Raw genomic sequence first — 19,054 nt, forward strand, 5'->3', positions numbered from 1 at the left:
ACCCACAAATAAACGTAAATATGAAAATTATAAAAGGAATCAAATTTAGATGTCAAAGTTGTACCAAGCATATTTTCTGATCATAAAGCCTTGAAACTAGAATTCAACTGCAAAAAAGAGGAAAACCACCCCACAAAAATGTGAAAACTAAACAACATACTTTAAAAAAATGAATGGGTCAAAGAAGAAATAAGCGCAGAGATCAAAAGATTTATACAGACAAATGAAAATGACAATACAACATATCAGAATCTATGGGATGCAGCAAAAGCAGTGATAAGAAGGAAGTTCATATCACTTCAGGCCTTTATGAACAAACAAGAGAGAGCCCAAGGGAACCACTTAACTTCACACCTTAAGGAACTGGAAAAAGAAGAACAAAGCCAAGCCAAAACCAGCCGAAAAAAGATAATAAAAATCAGAGCAGAAATAAATGAAATAGAGAACAGAAAAACTATAGAAAAAAACAATAAAACAAGGAGCTGGTTCTTTGACAAGATCAACAAAATTGACAAACCCTTGGCAAGACATCAAGGAAAAAAGAGAAAGGACTCATATAAACAAAACCCAAAATGAAAGAAGAGAAATTACCACGGATATCACAGATAAAGAATTATTGTAGAATACTATGAAAAACTTTATGCCACTAAATTCAACAATCTAGAAGAAATGGATAAATTCCTAGAACAATACAACCTTCCTAGACTGAGTCAAGAAGAAGCAGAAAGCCTAAACAGACCAATTAGCAGGAAAGAAATAGAAAAAACTATTAAAAACCTCCCCAAAAATAAAAGTCCAGGTCCAGACGGTTATACTTGTGAATTCTATCAAATATTCAAAGAAGTCTTGGTTCCTATTCTACTCAAAGGCTTCCAAAAAATTGAAGAAGCAATACTTCCAAACACATTTTATGAGGCCAACATAACCCTCATACCAAAACCGGGCAAGGACAGCACAAAAAGGAAAAGTATAGACCAATATCTCTAATGAATACAGATGCTAAAATACTAAACAAAATACTAGCAAATCAAATACAACAACATATTAAAAAAATAATACATCATGATCAAGTGGGATTCATCCCAGAATCTCAAGGATGGTTCAACATACGTAAAACGGTTAACATAATACACCAAGTCAACAAAACAAAGAACAAAAACCACATGATCTTATCAATAGATGCAGAAAAGGCATTCGATAAAATACAACACAATTTTACGTTTAATACTCTCAAAAAAAAATGGGTATAGAAGGAAAATATCTCAACATGATAAAGGCCATATATGATAAACCATCAGCTAACATCATATTAAAAGGCACAAAACTGAAGGCTTTCCCCCTTAAATCAGGAACAAGACAGAGCTGTCCACTCTCTCCACTCTTAGTTAATGTGGTGCTAGAGGTTCTAGCCAGAGCAATCAGACAAGACAAAGAAATAAAAGGCATCCATATTGGAAAAGAAGAAGTAAAGGTATCACTTTTTGCAGATCACATGATTCTATACATCAAAAACCCCAAAGAATCTACAAAAAGACTACTAGAAACAATAAGCCAATACAGTAAGGTCACAGAATGCAAAAATTAACATACAAAAGTCTGTAGCCTTTCTATATGCCAACAATGAATCATTTGAGAACGAACTAAAAAAAATAATCCCCTTCACGATTGCAAGAAAAAAAAAATACCTAGGAATAAACATAACAAAGAATGTAAAGGACTTATATAAAGAAAACTACAAAGCATTGTTAAGGGAAATCTAAAAAGATACAATGAGATGGAAGAATATTCCTTGTTCTTGGTTAGGAAGAATAAATATAATCAAGATGGCCATATTACCGAAAGCAATATACAAATGTAATGCAATTCCCATCAAAATTCTAATGACATTTTTTAAAGAAATGGAACAAAAAACATCAGATTTATATGGAACTATAAAAAACCCTGAATAGCCAAAGCAATCCTAAAGAAAAAGAACTAAGCTGGGGGCATTACAATACCTGACTTCAAACTATATTATAGAGCCACGACAATCAAAACAGCATGGTATTGGCAGAAAAATAGACACTCAGACCAATGGAACAGAAAAGTCCAGAAATAAAACCACATATATATGGTCAAATAATTTTTGATAAAGGGGCCAACGACACACAATGGAGAAAAGAAAGCCTCTTCAACAAATGGTGCTGAGAAAACTGGAAAGCTACATGCAAAAGAATGAAACTGGACTACAGTTTGTCCCCTTGTACTAAAATTAATTCAAAATGGATCAAAGACCTAAATATAAGACCTGAAACAATAAAGTACATAGAAGAAGACATAGGTTCTAAACTCATGGACCTTGGTTTTAAAGAGCATTTTATGAATTTGACTCCAAAGGCAAGGGAAGTGAAGGCAAAAATAAATGAATGGGACTACATCAGACTAAGAAGTTTTTGCTCAGCAAGAGAAACTGACAACAAAATTAACAAACAGCCAACTAAATGGGAAATGATATTTTCAAACAACAGCTCAGATAAGGGCCTAATATACAAAATATACAAAGAACTCATAAAACTCAACAACAAACAAACAATCCAATAAAAAAATGGGAAGAGGACATGAACAGACACTTCTCCCAGGAAGAAATACAGATGGTCAACAGATATATAAAAAGATGCTCATCTTCATTAGTTATTAGAGAAATGCAAATCAAAACTGCAATGAGATACCACCTCACACCTGTTAGATTAGCTATTATCAACAAGACAGGTAATAGCAAATGTTGGAGAAGCTGTGGAGAAAAAGGAACCCTCATTCACTGTTGGTGGGAATGTAAAGTAGTACAACCATTATGGAAGAAAGTATGGTGGTTCCTCAAAAAACTGAAAATAGAATACCCAGCAATCCCTCTACTGGGTATATACCCCCAAAACTCAGAAACATTGATACGTAAAGACACATGCAGCCCCATGTTCATTGCAGCATGGTTCACAGTGGCCAAGACATGGAACAACCAAAAAGCCCTTCAATAGAAGACTGGATAAAGAAGATGTGGCACATATACACTATGGAATACTACTCAGCCATTAGAAATGATTACATCGGATCTTTTACAACAAAATGGTGGGATCTTGATAACATTATACAGAGTGAAATAAGTAAATCAGAAAAAACCAAGAACTGCATTATTCCATACATAGGTGGGACATAAAAACGAGACTAAGAGACATTAACAAGAGTGTGGTGGTTGGGGGGGGAGAGGGTAATGGGAGGGGGAGGGGCACAAAGAAAACTAGATAGAAGGTGATGGAGGACAATCTGACTTTGGGTGATGGGTATGCAACATAATTGAACGACAAGATAACCTGGACATGTTTTCTTTGAACATATGTATCCTGATTTATTGATGTCACCGCATTAAAATTAATAAAAGTTTATAAAAAAAACCAATAAATGGTAAATATATATTACATTAAATTTGACAAAAAAAAACAAAACAAAACAAGAAAAAAACAGTATAAAAAGTCTGATTGGGTCACTGTTGTCACTTCTCCAGAACATTCTGAAAAAGGGGAAAATAACTCAGACATTTATTTAACAATACATCAGAAAAACTTCAGCCAGTCACAGCACTATAACCTGTGGTTTCCAAAGAGAGAGTATACAATGAATTTCAGAGAGGGGAAATGTCTTTTTATATTAAATTTATTTAAAACAAACTTTATTTAATAAGCAGACCAGAATAACTATATAAGCTGAAATAGTTCATGTGTATATGCACGTGTGTAAATATAAGATTTATATACAATAATTAGCCTGACCAGGCGGTGGCGAAGTAGATAGAGCATCAGACTGGGATGTCGAGGACCCAGGTTTGAGACCCCGAGGTCACCAGCTTGAGCACAGGCTCATCTGATTTGAGCAAAAGCTCACCAGCGTGGACCCAAGGTCGCTGGCTCGAGCAAGGGGTTACTCGGTCTGCTGTAGCCCCACGGTCAAGGCACATATGAGAAAGCAATCAATGAACAACTAAGATGTAGCAATGTGCAACAAAAAACTAATGATTGATGCTTCTCATCTCTCCGTTCCTGTCTGTCTGTCCCTGTCTATCCCTCTCTGACTCTGTCTCTGTAAAAAAAAAAAAAAAAAGATTTATAATTACTCTCTTCTGCTTTCTGAAGTTTAGTTTTCCATGATTAAAATTTACTATTCTAAATAATCTTTGTACCCTATAAAACAAATTTTAACAATTAATAATGTATGAATACCTTCCAAAAACAAAAACAATGTTTTATTTAATTTGGGTTTTGGTTGGTTTGTTTTTTAAAAATTAAACCCTAGTGCCTGACCTGAGGTGGCGCAGTGGATAAAGCATGGACCTGGAATGCTGAGGTTGCCGGTTCTAAACCCCAGCCTTCCCTGATCAAGGCACACATGAGAAGCAGCTACCACAAAATGATGCTTCCCACTCGTCCCCCGACTTTTCTCTCTATATATACTCTCTCTAAAAATAAATAAATCTTTTGAAAATAATTTTAAAAAGTAAATCCTAGTTACTTGACTTTGGGCAAATTATTTTACTTCTCTGTGCCTCAGCAGTCTCTACTATTAAAATATGGACGGATAGTAACTAAAGAGGATTGTTATAGATTAAATGAGTTTCTCTCTCTCCCTACCCCCTCCTGTTCACTCATATACACGTTTACTTTATAAGAACTATAAAGTAAATATATATGATCAAACTGAATCCTTGCCTGCCCTGAATATAGGAACCCAACATCAGAATTGCAATGAAACAACAGTGGTCAGAAGAAACCTACTGTATTTCCCCATGTATAAGACACATCTTAATTTTGGGGCCTGAAATTAAAAAAAAAAAAAATGTATTACATAAAGTTATTGAACTCAAATTTTAATCATAAAATTCATACAACTCCTCATCACTGTCAAAATTCCCATCCATTAGCTTGTCCTCATCTGTGTCTGATGATGAATCACTGTCTTCAACAAGGAGCGCAAAAACAAGCATGAAAAGGTGGGAAATGCAAGTAAAAAAATCTACAACCACTGTATAAAATGCACCCAGATTTTAGATCCCAAATTTTTCGGGAATATTGCATCTTATGCATGGGGAAATGTGGTAATTTCAGTAAGTAATGGCCTCTCATGAACAGAAATTTCACTCTTCCTTTTAACAATTTAAAACCACTTATTCAAGGAAAAATGAAAAGACAATCATTCAATAACATAAGGCACGCCCCTTTTAAGGAACTACAATCTGGGAGAAGGGGTAAGGAGATACACAATGATAACACAGAGAAACAATAATAAAACCAGAAAAAACACACACAGTCCAATTAAAAAAATGAGGAATACATCTATTTAGGACTATAGGAAAGACTCAGGAAAAATGTAATACTATCTAATAATCTCACCACAGATTGAGGAAAAGAAACGTGCAGAAATGGGGTTGATACAAGAAGAAAACACTAAAGGAGACAGTTAAAGCCAAAGCAGAAGAGTGGGAGGATAGGTAAAGTATATTATAAGAACAGACTATAAAGGCCAAAGGCTACAAAGAAAATAAGAGATATGGCTGCCAATAAGAAAAAAAAAAGATATGGCTGCCAATCAGCTGAGCTGGCAACACTGGTGTCCTTTAAGGTGACTAGTAAACAAATTTTATTTTTCACAGAACAGCATTTTATGTGGTACTTATGTGATGGGCACCATGCTGATGTCTCATTAAACCCCAACCCTATGAAATAGGTATTATTATCATTTAATAGGTTAAGGTACTGAACCCATAGCTAGTAAATGATAATGCAGGATTTCAACGTATGGATTCTTTAATATGGCATTGCCTTTTTAAAGTGTTCAAGGACAGAATATGACTCTGTTCTTTGAAAAAATAACTGATAATCTTAGTGACAATACAGAAGACAGATTGAAGAACAGAATGGAAAAGTATCTTCATTAAAGAAAAAGTTTTTGTTTAAAAAAATTAAGTGGGCAATAATAACACATCAGATCTAACCAGAGAAGGATACAGTAAACAGTGCATGAATAAAACTGACAGAACTTGGCGCCTAGGCTGTGGAGATGTAAGCGGGAGGTAAAAATGATTTATGATTTCAAAACCTAAATTTGGGGGTGAAAGGGCTGTCAGCAACACCATCAGGCTTTCTTTTTGCTGGAGGGTGGGGAAATGGAAGGGAGAGTGGACGAGTTTCAATTTCAGACATAGTTTAAAGTACCTACTAAACACTGGAAAAGTTTCACAAGTGGTTGCAAACAGAAGCCAAGAGCTAAGAAAAGTGGTAATGTCTAATACAGTGCACACCTGAAGTGCCTTCTGTGGTCCCCTGGATCTGTCTCTTGCTTCAACAGTGCTTGGGCGGAAGAGACCCAAGAACACCTCTTCTTCTAACCTTAGCCACCCTCAAACCGCTTTTTAGTCACCACCTTTAGAACCACCTCAGCCATCCTCAGCCTCCGAGACCACACAACATTGTTTGACCTTGACTCCTTATTGCCGAACAACCATGAGCACTTGACTTTGTTAGTTAGAATTATTCCACTGAGGTGGAAACTGCCATCAATCACCCGGTCAACCTGTATCTGTGGGACTCCTATACCTACCCCTCCCTCTCTAAAGCCTTCCTAAGATGAGTGAGGTAAAACTCAGGATGCCAAAGAGGTCACCATGGCCTTGGAGAACTTAAACCAGGCCCTTTTGGATCTGCATGCCCTGGGTGTTTCTACCTGTACAGACCCTCACCTCTGTGACTTCAAGAACCACTGCCTGGCTGAGCAGGTGAAAGTCATCTATGTAGAATATGGGCGACCACCTAACCAACCCCCTCAGGCTGGCAGGCGTCCAACATTGGCTGGACAAGCATTTCTTCGAAAGGCTTGCCAGGCTCACCCTCAAGCATGACCACTCAAGCACAACTAGGAGCCTTTGGAGCCCAGAGGCCTTTGAGGGGCCCCTCTGCATTCCCTTAGTGTTTGGCTTTTGCCTGATCCTCTCCCTAAAACCATTAGGTATCCTTTTAACCTCCCTAGAGCCCTCTCCCATGCATTGGGCCAAATGAAAATAAAGGTTTTTGCAGCAATAACTAGTTAATTAAATAAAACAATGCACACCTGGAAATCATACCCAGCATGAGTGACAGGGGATGCTGTGAGAGTGGATGACTACTTAAGACTAGTGTGTAAGGCATGGATTATAAACCAGGGCATTATGAGATACTTGGGGGAGTCCTGTTTCAGATGCCATAACAAGGTAGAGAAAACAGTTCAGATTCACTAATGAAGAGTGGAAGAAAAGAACATTGAGGAGCCCTGGCCAGTGGCACAGTGGACAGAGCATTGGCACGGCGCACCAAGGTTGCCGACTTGATTCTGAGGATTCCGGTTTAAGCCCCAGTTAGGGCACATATGGGAAGCAATCAATGGCATGAGTAAGTGAAACAATGAGTTGATGCTTCTCTCTCCCTCTCCCTTCTCAAAAAAATTAATACTTTAAAATTTTTCTTAAAAAAAAAAGAACATTGAAGAAATCACACACAAACACTCTGAAATTTTGAACTTAGCACTTTTTTTTTTTATTTTAGAGGAGAGAGAGAGAGAGAAGGGGGGGAGGAGCAGGAAGCATCAACTCCCATATGTGCCTTGACCGGGCAAGCCAGGGTTTTGAACTGGCAACCTCAGTGTTCCAAGTCAACGCTTTAACCACTGTATCACAACAGGTCAAGCTTAGTACTCTTAAATACATTAATATTAGGTAATAATTACTGTGCGCTTCTAGCAGATTAAAGGAATAGTGAAGACATAAAATAGAAAAAATACATATATTGGTCTCTCCTAAAATCCTTGCAATTCTCTAAGTGATAAGAACATTAGGAGCATCTCTTGTTTTAATATTTGTCTTTGACCTCCATTCCTGATACAGGACTATTAAAACCCTTGTAAATTCCCAAGTGATAAGAGCACTTTTGTTCTACTGTGGGTCTGGAAGGCTCCTAGAGGAGTGGAGGATGGCTAGTCACCAAAAGACCAAGTCATTATTAAAAGCTTGGAAGTTTCAGCCCCATACACAATCCTCCAGAGGGGAGAAGGGCTAGAAATGGAGTTAATAATTAACCATGCCTACATGAGGAAGCTTCTATAAAAATACCAATAGTGTGGGGTTCACAGAGCTTCCACTTAGGTGAACACATCTACATGAAGAGGGTGATGCACTCCAATTCCACAGGGACAAAAGTTCCTACCCTTGGAACTTTCCCATTCCTCACCTTATACATCTGTTTATCTGGCTGTTCATCTGTATTGTTTATCACATCCTTTAATAAACTGATCAAGATAAGAACAGCAAATCTTTCTCCAAGTTCTGTGAGCCATTTTACCAAATTAATCGAACTGAAGAGAAGGTTGCAGGAACCTCAGATTTATAACCAGTCTGGTCAGAAGTTCGGGTGATAACCTGACTTTGTGACTGACCTCTGAAGTGTGGGTGGGGAGGGACAGTTATGGAACTGAGCCCTTAAGCCAGTGGTTCTTAAACTTTTTGAAGTCAGGGCACATTTAAATTTTTTTTTGTTTTTGTTTTTGTTTATTTTTTTACAGAGACAGAGAGTGAGTCAGAGAGAGCGATAGACAGGGACAGACAGACAGGAAGGGAGAGAGATGAGAAACATCAATCATTAGTTTTTCGTTGCACATTGCGACACCTTAGTTGTTCATTGATTGCTTTCTCATATGTGCCTTGACTGCGGGCCTTCAGCAGACTGAGTAACCCCTTGCTGGAGCCAGCGACCTTGGGTTCAAGCTGGTGGGCTTTTGCTCTAACCAGATGAGCCCATGCTCAAGCTGGCAACCTTGGGGTCTCGAACCTGGGTCCTCTGCATCCCAGTCTGATGCTCTATCCACTGTGCCACCGCCTGGTCAGACAAGTCAGGGCACATTTAAAATCCTACAAATAATTGTAGGTGCACTATATACAAATTTCTGAGAAATATGTTATAATAATTAAGTCAAATATTAAAGAAAAAAAAAGCCCAAACATGCTTTTATGGTAATTTAATGAAATAAATACAACAAAATTAAATTTATTCTGACATTAAAAAACATTTTTATGTTACATTTTTTGTTATGCTTTTTAGAATTCATAAGAGGGGTTAAAAAATTTAAAAACGACAAAAAAATAATCTTTTTATATATATAGATACATTCTTCATAAGATTCAGTAAATTCAGCAGGTCTCAGCACGAATGTGTTAAGTTTTTTCATTCTTGTGTTTATGAAAAACATGAGCCTGATGTGTCCTAGCGATTTCTTCAATGTTTGGGCATATATCTAAATGGCAAACTCTCATTTCCTCATCAATACTTTGAAGAATTCCTCTCTTTTTACTCTTAATTGTGTTGAATGCAGAAAATCCCCACCATACATATCATCTTAACTTTACATCAAACAAAGGACAGAAGAAACTTGCCACTAGTTTTTCCAGGGAACATGGGGGGTAGTGTAAACAATCCAGTACCACAGCTTAACAGCCTTTTGCAACCTAATCAGGCAAGTGAGGTGGGGGGTTGGGCAGACTGTCAGCTTACAGCCAATTCCCCACACCTCTGTCCCCCCAAAATCTAAACTCTTAAAACCCTGATGGTGTTTTGGTCCCCAGGCACATATTTCTCTGGAATACCATAGGGCGCACTTGGAAATCTTTTAGGGTGCACCTACACCGGCACCACTTTGAGAACCACTGCCTTAAGCTGTGAGATCTGACACTTTGGGTTACAGTTATCAGAATTGAATTAAATTGTAGGACACCCAGCTGGTGTCAGGAACTTCCTGCTTGTTACAGGAAAAAAACCTCATACATTTGGTGACCACAGTACTTTGTGAGTAGTAAAGTAGATTCACAGGGAAGAAACTCACAGTACAAAAGAACTGCATTTTATCCTACATAGAAAAGAGAAAATGGAGTTTTCCTTTAAAGTCAAGTAAGGAGCAGTCACAAAGGTAATAGAATCAGGAGTGCAGTGTAAATACTGTAAATTGAAGGGATGTGAACTTAAGATGGGGTCACAAACATTCAAAAATGCTAACAGGGTCTAAGCTGGTAGCAATTTCAGGCTGTAAGTCACTAGTCCAATATTACCAGATCTTCTGACTTTCCAAGAGAGGCCAAACATCTTCATCTCAACATGAAAAGATGATTTTTTTAAAAAGCTGACAATTAAATTTTCTTAAAAACAGTATGTAGGAACATGAAGTAATCAGAGCTGCTGGAATACTACTCAGGTCTACAGTTAATAAAGTATTATAGATATGGGAAGCAAATGACATTTTCTTAAATGTGGTGAGAGTCCAAACTGCAATGGAAGAAATGAAGGCAATAAATATGGTACCTTTCCAAAAAGCCTGCCAATAAAGTCTAAAGAAAATATAAATACTTTTTAGGATAAAAGAAATTTCATATGTGGAGAAAAGTAGAGAAAAGACAGAAACCTGAAGATGATCAAAGTAAAAACAAACAAACAACAACAACACACACACAACCAACAAACAAAAAAAACCCAAAGAAGACACACTCACTTATAGGCTAAAGGACAGGAGTGATGAAAAGAAAACTGATGAAAACAGAGGAAAGTGGAAAGGTCATCCATCTGAGGGGGGTGAGGATGAAGTGCACAGATAAAAGATCCACTTTCCAGAGAACTGCCACTTCTTTGGAAACCCAAGGAAGAAAAGGAAAGATCCATAGAAAATATGACCCATATAAGATAAAGATGATTTGGAGGAATGTACATGCCTAGGTCTCAATAAATTTTCAGAAAGAATTAAACATTAGCACTGAATATATCTGTGGAACTGTTTGTATATTAAGTTTCACTAGTACATAATTATTTATTGTTCCTCTTGTAAAGTTCAATGTCTCCATTCATACTATATGCATGTCAAGTTCCATGCTTCCAGATGTCATAAATTTATTTTAAAGCTTAAGTACAATAAAATAATATTATTTAATGTGCCTTAGTATGTGAGACAAGAATAAGCAGCACGATTAAGTCTTTCAAAATTAAATATATGAAAGTCTTCAGTGATGGTTTTACTATGTCTCTAAAACAAAACACTCATTATCTTTGGGAGTAGAGAAGGAAGCCATAGAACAAAGAAAAATAGGAAAAACCCCTGTTTAAGAAGAAAATGTCAGAAGTATGCTTGAACTCCCTTTACATCCTTTAGCAATGATGCTATTATATTTTTTACTATAGAGTTCTTTTTTTTTCCTGTGACAGAGACAGAAAGAGAGAGGGACAGATAGAGACAGACAAGAAGGGAGAGAGATGAGAAGCATCAATTCTTTGTTGCAGCACCTTAGTTGTTCATTGATTGCTTTCTCATATGTGCCTTGACCAGGGAGGCTACAGCAGACTGAGTGACCCCTTGCTTAAGCCAGTGACCTTGGGTTTAAGCTGGTGAGCTGTGCTCAAACCAGATAAGCCCGCGCTCAAGCTGGCGACCTTGGGGTTTCAAACTTGGATCCTCTGCATCCCAGTTTGACACTCTATCCACTGCGCCACTGCCTGGTCAGGCGATGCTGTTTTATAGTCTAGATTAGGACTTCTCAAACTGTTCTGTAGAATTAACTTTTCTGTTGTATACATCAAGCCATCAAGTAAGATCTTAGGGGGAAAGAGTGTTCCACTGACTTTTTAAAGTTTGAATACTAATACTTAGATGACAAGAAACTAAAGAGTATTTTACTAAGACCAAGATCAATGTTCGTTAATGAGGGAAAATTTCCAACCTAGTCCTCTTAAAGGCATCGTAATATGCCAAGTGCACAGTATTTTGTAATGTTTGATGACACCCTCCCAAGAATCTCACATACATATTGTTTTTCTTAATGAAAAGACCTATACTCTAGATTTTCATATATATCAGGTCTACCGGAAAGTTCTGTCCGTTTCTATCACAACAAGTTTCAACACGTAAGCACATGTTTATTTGGCGCATGTGTGCCTCTCTATTTTTATCACTTAATGTATACATACTGACGTAGCAAATTAAAACAAAGTTGATTCACGTTAGTCTTATGTGTGAAGCAATAGTGTACCCATGGCTACTGATAAAGTTCATTTATGCCACTGTAATTTTTACGAATTTCAACATGGAAGAAATGCTACAGAAGCATGTAGAAATTTATTGAAAGTGTTTGGTGAAGGTACAGTTTCTGATAGGACATGCAGAAGATGGTTTGAAAAATTCGAAACAGGTGATTTCGACCTTTCTGATAAGCCACGTTCTGGGCGACCATCTTTGATCTATGACGATGTTGTTAAGACCATGTTGGAGCAAGATCCTTTTCTGACAACATTGGAGATCGCAGAAAGGCTTAATTCAGCTCAGCAAACCATTTCGGACCATATTCAGAAGATAGGATTGGTGTGGAAATATTCAAGATGGGTGCCACATGAATTAAGTCAGAAGAATTTGGATGATCGAGTCGTCATATGCACATCTCTGCTTGCTCGGAACAAAATCGAGCCCTTCTTGAACCGGATGATAACTGGGGATGAAAAGTGGATTTACCTACGAAAACATTGTAAGGAAAAGGGCATATTGTGAACCCGGAAAACCTAGCCCTCCCACCTCTAAACCAAATTTGACTCTGAATAAGAGAATGTTGTGTATATGGTGGGACATTTGAGGACCAATACATTATGAGCTTTTAAAACCGAACGAAAAGCTCAATTCGGAGAAGTATTGTCAGCAACTGGATAATTTAAAGACAGCAGTCCAAGAAAAGAGGCCGGCAGTGATGTTCAATAGGAAGAACATCATACTGCATCATGATAATGCCAGGCCACATGCTGCTTTGGGGACTCGTTAAAAAAATTGCAGAACTAGGCTGGGAAATGCTGTCACATCCACCGTATTCCCCGGACTTAGCACCCTCCGACTATCACTTGTTTTTGTCCTTAAAAAATTTTTTTGGACTTTTTCCCTCAGGGCGCTGGAGTAGGCGGACGTACCAACATCTACCTCCCAGAACCAAAGTGGATTACAAACTAATTTTAAGAACTATCATCTGGAAAAACCAACTTTGGACTAAACTAAGAGGACTCTTCAACCATGGAACACTGAAGAAGCCACACCGAGACTGGCAGAGGAGAACAGAAGCTCCATATCCACGCATGCTGCAAATGGCTTTTCCAGTCTACCTGAATCATTACCAGCTAGAAGCAGCGGTCATTGGGACTTGGACATGAGCTGCAAAGTATAGAATGGTGACAACTCCAGTGCCATGAAGATTTTTCCTGGATGTGGACTTTTCCTGGACTCCTGCTCCCTGTGACAGCTCCTAACAGATTGAACTGTGGTTGCATTTTTCAGGGATTTGGCATGGTGATGGGGCCAACTTGGACTTGGTGAACATGTTAAGGACACTACTCTTTTATGGATTCTTGCTGTATTGGCCAAGAGTTTGCCTAAAGGCTTTTAATCACTGTAAAAAAAAAATAGAAGACTGGATAAAGAAGATGGGGCACATATACACCATGGTATACTATTCAGCTAGAAGAAATGATGACATTGGATCACTTACAGCAGAATGGTGGAATCTTGATAACATTATGCGGAGTGAAGTAAGTGAATCAGAAAAAAACAAGAACTACAGGATTCCATACATTGGTGGGACATAAAAATGAGACTAAGAGACATGGACAGGAGTGTGGTGGTTATGGGGGGGGGGGGAGGAGGGAGAGGGGGAGGGGTACAAAGAAAACTGGATAGAGGGTGACGGAGGACGATCTCTCTTTGGGTGATGGGTATGCAACAGAACTAAATGACAAGATAACCTGGAAATGTTTTCTTTGAATATATGTACCCTGATTTATTGATGTCACCCCATTAAAATAAAAATTTATTTATAAAAAAAAATTTTTTTGAAGGGCAAAAAATTCAAAAATGAAGAAGATACCAAACAAGCACTGGTTCAATTTTTTGCATCAAAAGATAAAACATTTTTCAAAAATGTGATATACAAATTGCCCTCACGCTGGCAAGAAATCATTAATAATAATGGCAATTATATTATTTAATAAAGTTTATTGATGGTAAGAAAAATTTGTATTTTGTTTTATTCCAAAAACGGACAGAACTTTCCAATAGACCGTATACCAGGGGTCCCCAAACTACGGCCCACGGGCCACATGCGGCCCCCTGAGGCCATTTATCCGGCCCCGCTGCACTTCCGGAAGGGGCACCTCTTTCATTGGTGGTCAGTGAGAAGAGCATAGTTCCCATTGAAATACTGGTCAGTTTGTTGATTTAAATTTACTTGTTCTTTATTTTAAATATTGTATTTGTTCCCGTTTTGTTTTTTTACTTTAAAATAAGATATGTGCAGTGTGCATAGGGATTTGTTCATAGTTGTTTTTTTTTATAGTCCGGCCCTCCAACGGTCTGAGGGACAGTGAACTGGCCCCCTGTGTAAAAAGTTTGGGGACCCCTGCCGTATACTTTGCTTGACAACTCACAGATAGTGTGAATTAAAGGCATGGGATTATAACGACATGTTTAATTTTAACAAAATTGTTGTGACCCATGGCAAGCCACTTATAACTTTCATTTCCATGTCATAGAAATGGAGATGATACAGTGTTATAAGAATTGATTAAAGACAGTTATTTAAAATGACTGTTGTAAGGTAAAGTGACATTTTCATTTATACTTAGAGAGTATTGTAGAAACACATTTGATGTTTTATATATAATAATGGCCTAGTACAATTGTAACTCATTGATAATTCAGTTATTTTCAAGTCATTTATTGTTATTACTTTGAAAAATAACATTACTTACCAACTTGTTTGAAGGCTACATTTCAGATAAAGCATGATTAAATTTTATTGTAAAAGACTTTTATTTTGGGGATGGAGGGCAGATAACTGGGGTACATGAACGTGTCAGAGAGTACTGGCTTTATAATCGAAACCTTTTTTTACTCAAAATTTTACTTATTTTTAGATTTTTTTGTACATCTTTAATTATTTTCTAAGAACTTATTCTTTTCCCAAAATGTTAAACCTGGGATTTGAGAGTCTGGGGACTAGAAAAGCATAGATTTTTAACTATGATTTTAATTTCAACTATGTTACTTTCTGTGGAACTTCAGGCCTAGCTTTGTGCCTAGGTCCTCATCTATCAACTGAAGGTATTAATGTTATCTGCCTTAAAGGTGGCATTAAGGCATAATGTTTGCACTGGGCTCAAGCTTAAATGTGTATTTTATCCTATGCACCAATATTTCTCAAATTGGGTTCCATATATATAATGCTGGATTTCTAATATTTACAGTAAGAAGCTTAAAACTGTATTTAAATTTTGAAGCACTTCCTTAATAAAATATAAGAATGTTTAAAATCAACTAGTTTGGAGGTCACTTTAAAACTTAAAACTGCCTGCATTTGTGTTTACTATTGAACTGAACCCAGTAATCCCTCAAAACTATTGTTTTTCAAACTGTTGGTAATGACCATAAAATCAAAAGCAGTGTTTAAAACTAAAACTAATAAATAAAATAGAATGCGTCACACATAATAAGGATAAGTAACTTTTGGTGATAACGGTTTTAGTGTGACAACTGAGTAGTGAAATGAAAAAAGTTACAACTTATTTTGAGCTGAGTTCAAAATCTTGTAACTGGAAGATCTATAGACTCACTTTCTTGGGTTTCAGCAAACTCAAACTTGTGAAACACTGTTATAAGTCCTGGACTCCCAATGAGGTGAAAAGATAAAAGCAGTAGGTTGGGGAATTTCACCAATGAAAGTTAAAAGCAAGTTCGTCAGTTAAGAAAAAAGGCGGCCAAAGATTGGGACAAGGACTGGGATGCTACTATTAGACTATATGGTAGAAACAATACAGAACACCAAATTCAGACCAGATTTTATATTAAGGTAATGAGCCATGTAAATAAAGAGGTTGTCCCACAAAAATACCAAAATGACAGTGATGGAATGGGATGCCCTTCTTTTATTTAGATTAAGATTAGAACGTAGGATGGAAATAACTTTTGCCAATCTAAGGGAAAAGGAAGGGTTAGATGTATTTTGATAATAGAATATGGGTAACAGAAAAGAAAGCAGAGGCTATAGAGCAGCGGTTCTCAACCTGTGGGTCGCGACCCAGGTGGGGGTCGAACGACCAAAACACAGGGGTTGCCTAAAGCCATCAATATGTATTTCCGATGGCTTTAGGCGACCCCTGTGTCTTGGTCGTTCGACCCCCCGCCGGGGTCGTGACCCACAGGTTGAGAACCGCTGCTATAGAGAGAAAAAAAATTAAGGTTAGCCCGTAAAAGTGCCTGGACTCGCATTGAGGAATAAAAGGAAAAAGGATATATAGTAGACTGTAACAGCAGTGGTCCCTAAAGAATCACATCTACCTGCACCAACATAGGCTGAGTTTGGTCACTTGATGTAACCAGTAAGACAATGGCAAACAAGATACAAGCAGAGTCTTGAAAAGCAGTTGTGCTCTATTGCCCTCTTGCTGCCATGTAAATTTCAAAACCCAGGCTACCTTTCTAGAGAAGAGTAAACAGAGATGAGCCAACCTAACTGAGGTACCTCTACCAACCCACTTGACAACCACAAGACATATGAGGTAGACCCTCTGGGACCATTCAGCCCCTGACAACCTACCAAGTGACTGCAGAACTGCCCAAAAAACTCATAGATTTGAGAAAAGTAATAAAAAATTCTGTTCTTTTAAAGCCACTAAGTTTTGGGATAGTTTGTTACAAGATACTTAAAAGAAGATTCTAGTATTCTGAACTTAATTTTATTTCAACATCTCTAACATGTATGGGTGAATCTTTAAGTCATACAACCATGTACTATTAACACAAGATTAATTAAAATTCCTTGGTTTGGATTCTAAACCTTTTGTCTGGTGTTTCTATACAATCTAGCATCCCAAACTTGGCATTTTCCTCCAAGATGACAACTTGAACAGTTGTTTCATTTCTCTGAGTGTTTATTCCCATCCTTCCCACTTCCCTCCGGTTATAGATATTAATTCAAAACCCAATGTAAAGTGTTTTCCTTTCCTTCTCAATTTTCGGCAAAATTAAGCAATTTCAAAACATTGTAGTTCTCTAAATTCAGGCTCTTATTATATGTTTATTACTAAATATTTTAGTACCTAATACTGTTGCTTAACTATTAATATATGCACGAGATTTGGTAAATTCTTTGAAAGCAGAGATCTACTCCATAATTCTCCACAGCTCCTTTAGTGTTCCCGCATAAGAGAAATTAAAATGTCTGATTAAAATAAAATACAGAACTTTATTTTAAAATAACATACAGAATTGACTGAATTTTTACAACTCTTCTCAGCTAGATATGCATACATGGAGACTATTAAATTTTGTAATGTGAAGGGGGGGAAGGTATCATTTTTTTTTTCCGGGAGTGCACTTTGCAACTCTAAATGCCAAAGGAGAAACAATGAATCAAGATGCTCTCCTAGAAAACAATACAGTATATAGTTAAAAGTTACATGGGGTATGTGACACATTAATGAGCAAACTTTCCATCTCATAAATGAGGCTACTCACATATTGATTTAAGAACTCGATTTATGCGTGGGAATTGGGGAAAAAAAGATAATTTCTCCACTATGACAGACTCTCAAGGAAAATAAGTACAGCAGCAGTTTCATACTGTATTAAGAATATATATTTTAAAAAATCCTTGGCTTTTCAGGTCAGTCATATATAATAAAGTATCACAAAAGGTAATTGCAGAATATGTTCTCTTCCCCCTTTTTACTTTAGGACCAGAAAGTGGCAAGAACATAAGCAAAATTTGGTAAAAATTTTCCTTAGCTAAAACTGGTTGAAAAGTAAAATTTACTGTCTCTAGCACATAGCCATACTAATTATGAACACTTTAAAAATTATTTCCCCTGAGCATTACCAAAACTTTTAAAATTTAAATGACTTATCATTCCCTTAATACCTAAAGTAATTATCACTAATTAATAAGCAAGCCATCTTTTTTTCTGATTTGAAGTGTCCCAAAAATTAACTTAAGATATCCTCTAATAATCAAAAGAAAAAAATCTAGTTTTTAGAAAAAATGTTCAAGCATTTTCAAACTTCTTGCCATTATAACTAAAGGTAAGCTAAACATGCAGATAAACAATCAACATGTATCAAACAGATGACACAAAAAATATACAAAGAAGTATTTCAGCTACATAATTTAAATACTGAGTGGTTCTACTGATAGTGTTAATTTGATTCTTGTTTCTTATATCAATAAGGCACTAAGAATAATTAATAAAGGTACTAAGGTCTAGCTCAAACCCTACTGCCTCAGGAAAACCTTCTGATACCCCAGCCTAAAGTGCTTACTACCTACCTTGAACGCTTTATTGAAATTACTATACATAAAATTAACTTACTCCTCTAAATAGTCACCAATAATTAACTGATTAATTAGACACAAGAGGACTGTAGTTATGATATTTGAAACAGAAAGACATAGATTTTACATAGACAGCTATGGAATGAACTCAAAGACACTTGGGGGAGGTGAAAAAACAAGATGCAGTATTACTATGTCCTCATCTTGAGGTTTTTTTTTTAAAAGAGCAAACTATTTCTGAAAATATACATAAAAAAAACTATTAGGGCCTGACCAGGTGATGGCACAGTGAATAGAGCATCAGCCTGGGATGCAGAGGACCCAGGTTCGCAATCCCAAAGTTGCTAGGTTGAGTGCGGGCTCACCAGCTTGAGTGTGTGGTTGCGCGCTTGAACATGGGATCATAGACAGGACCCCAAGGTCGCTGACTTAAGCCCAAAGGTCACTGGCTTGAGCCCAAAGTTGCTGGCTTGGGCAAGGGGTCACTGGCTTGTCTGGAGCCTCCTAGTCAAGGCACATATGAGAAAGAAATCAATGAACAACTAAGGTGCCACAACAAAGAATTGATGCTTCTCATCTCTCTCCCTTCCTGACTGTCCCTCTATCTCTCTCGCTAAA

The 19,054-nt window shown here is 37.1% G+C and overlaps 1 protein-coding gene across 2 annotated transcripts in view; it reads right to left on the reverse strand.

Annotated features, from left to right (window-relative positions):
* The window catches only part of ZNF292 (zinc finger protein 292), a 131,970-nt gene that overhangs the window by 103,735 nt on the left and 9,181 nt on the right, over positions 1-19,054 (reverse strand). The gene's annotated exons all lie outside the window — the stretch shown is intronic.

The sequence above is a fragment of the Saccopteryx leptura genome, chromosome 1 (genome assembly GCF_036850995.1).
Source record: "Saccopteryx leptura isolate mSacLep1 chromosome 1, mSacLep1_pri_phased_curated, whole genome shotgun sequence".
In the NCBI taxonomy this organism is placed as follows: Eukaryota; Metazoa; Chordata; class Mammalia; order Chiroptera; family Emballonuridae; genus Saccopteryx; species Saccopteryx leptura.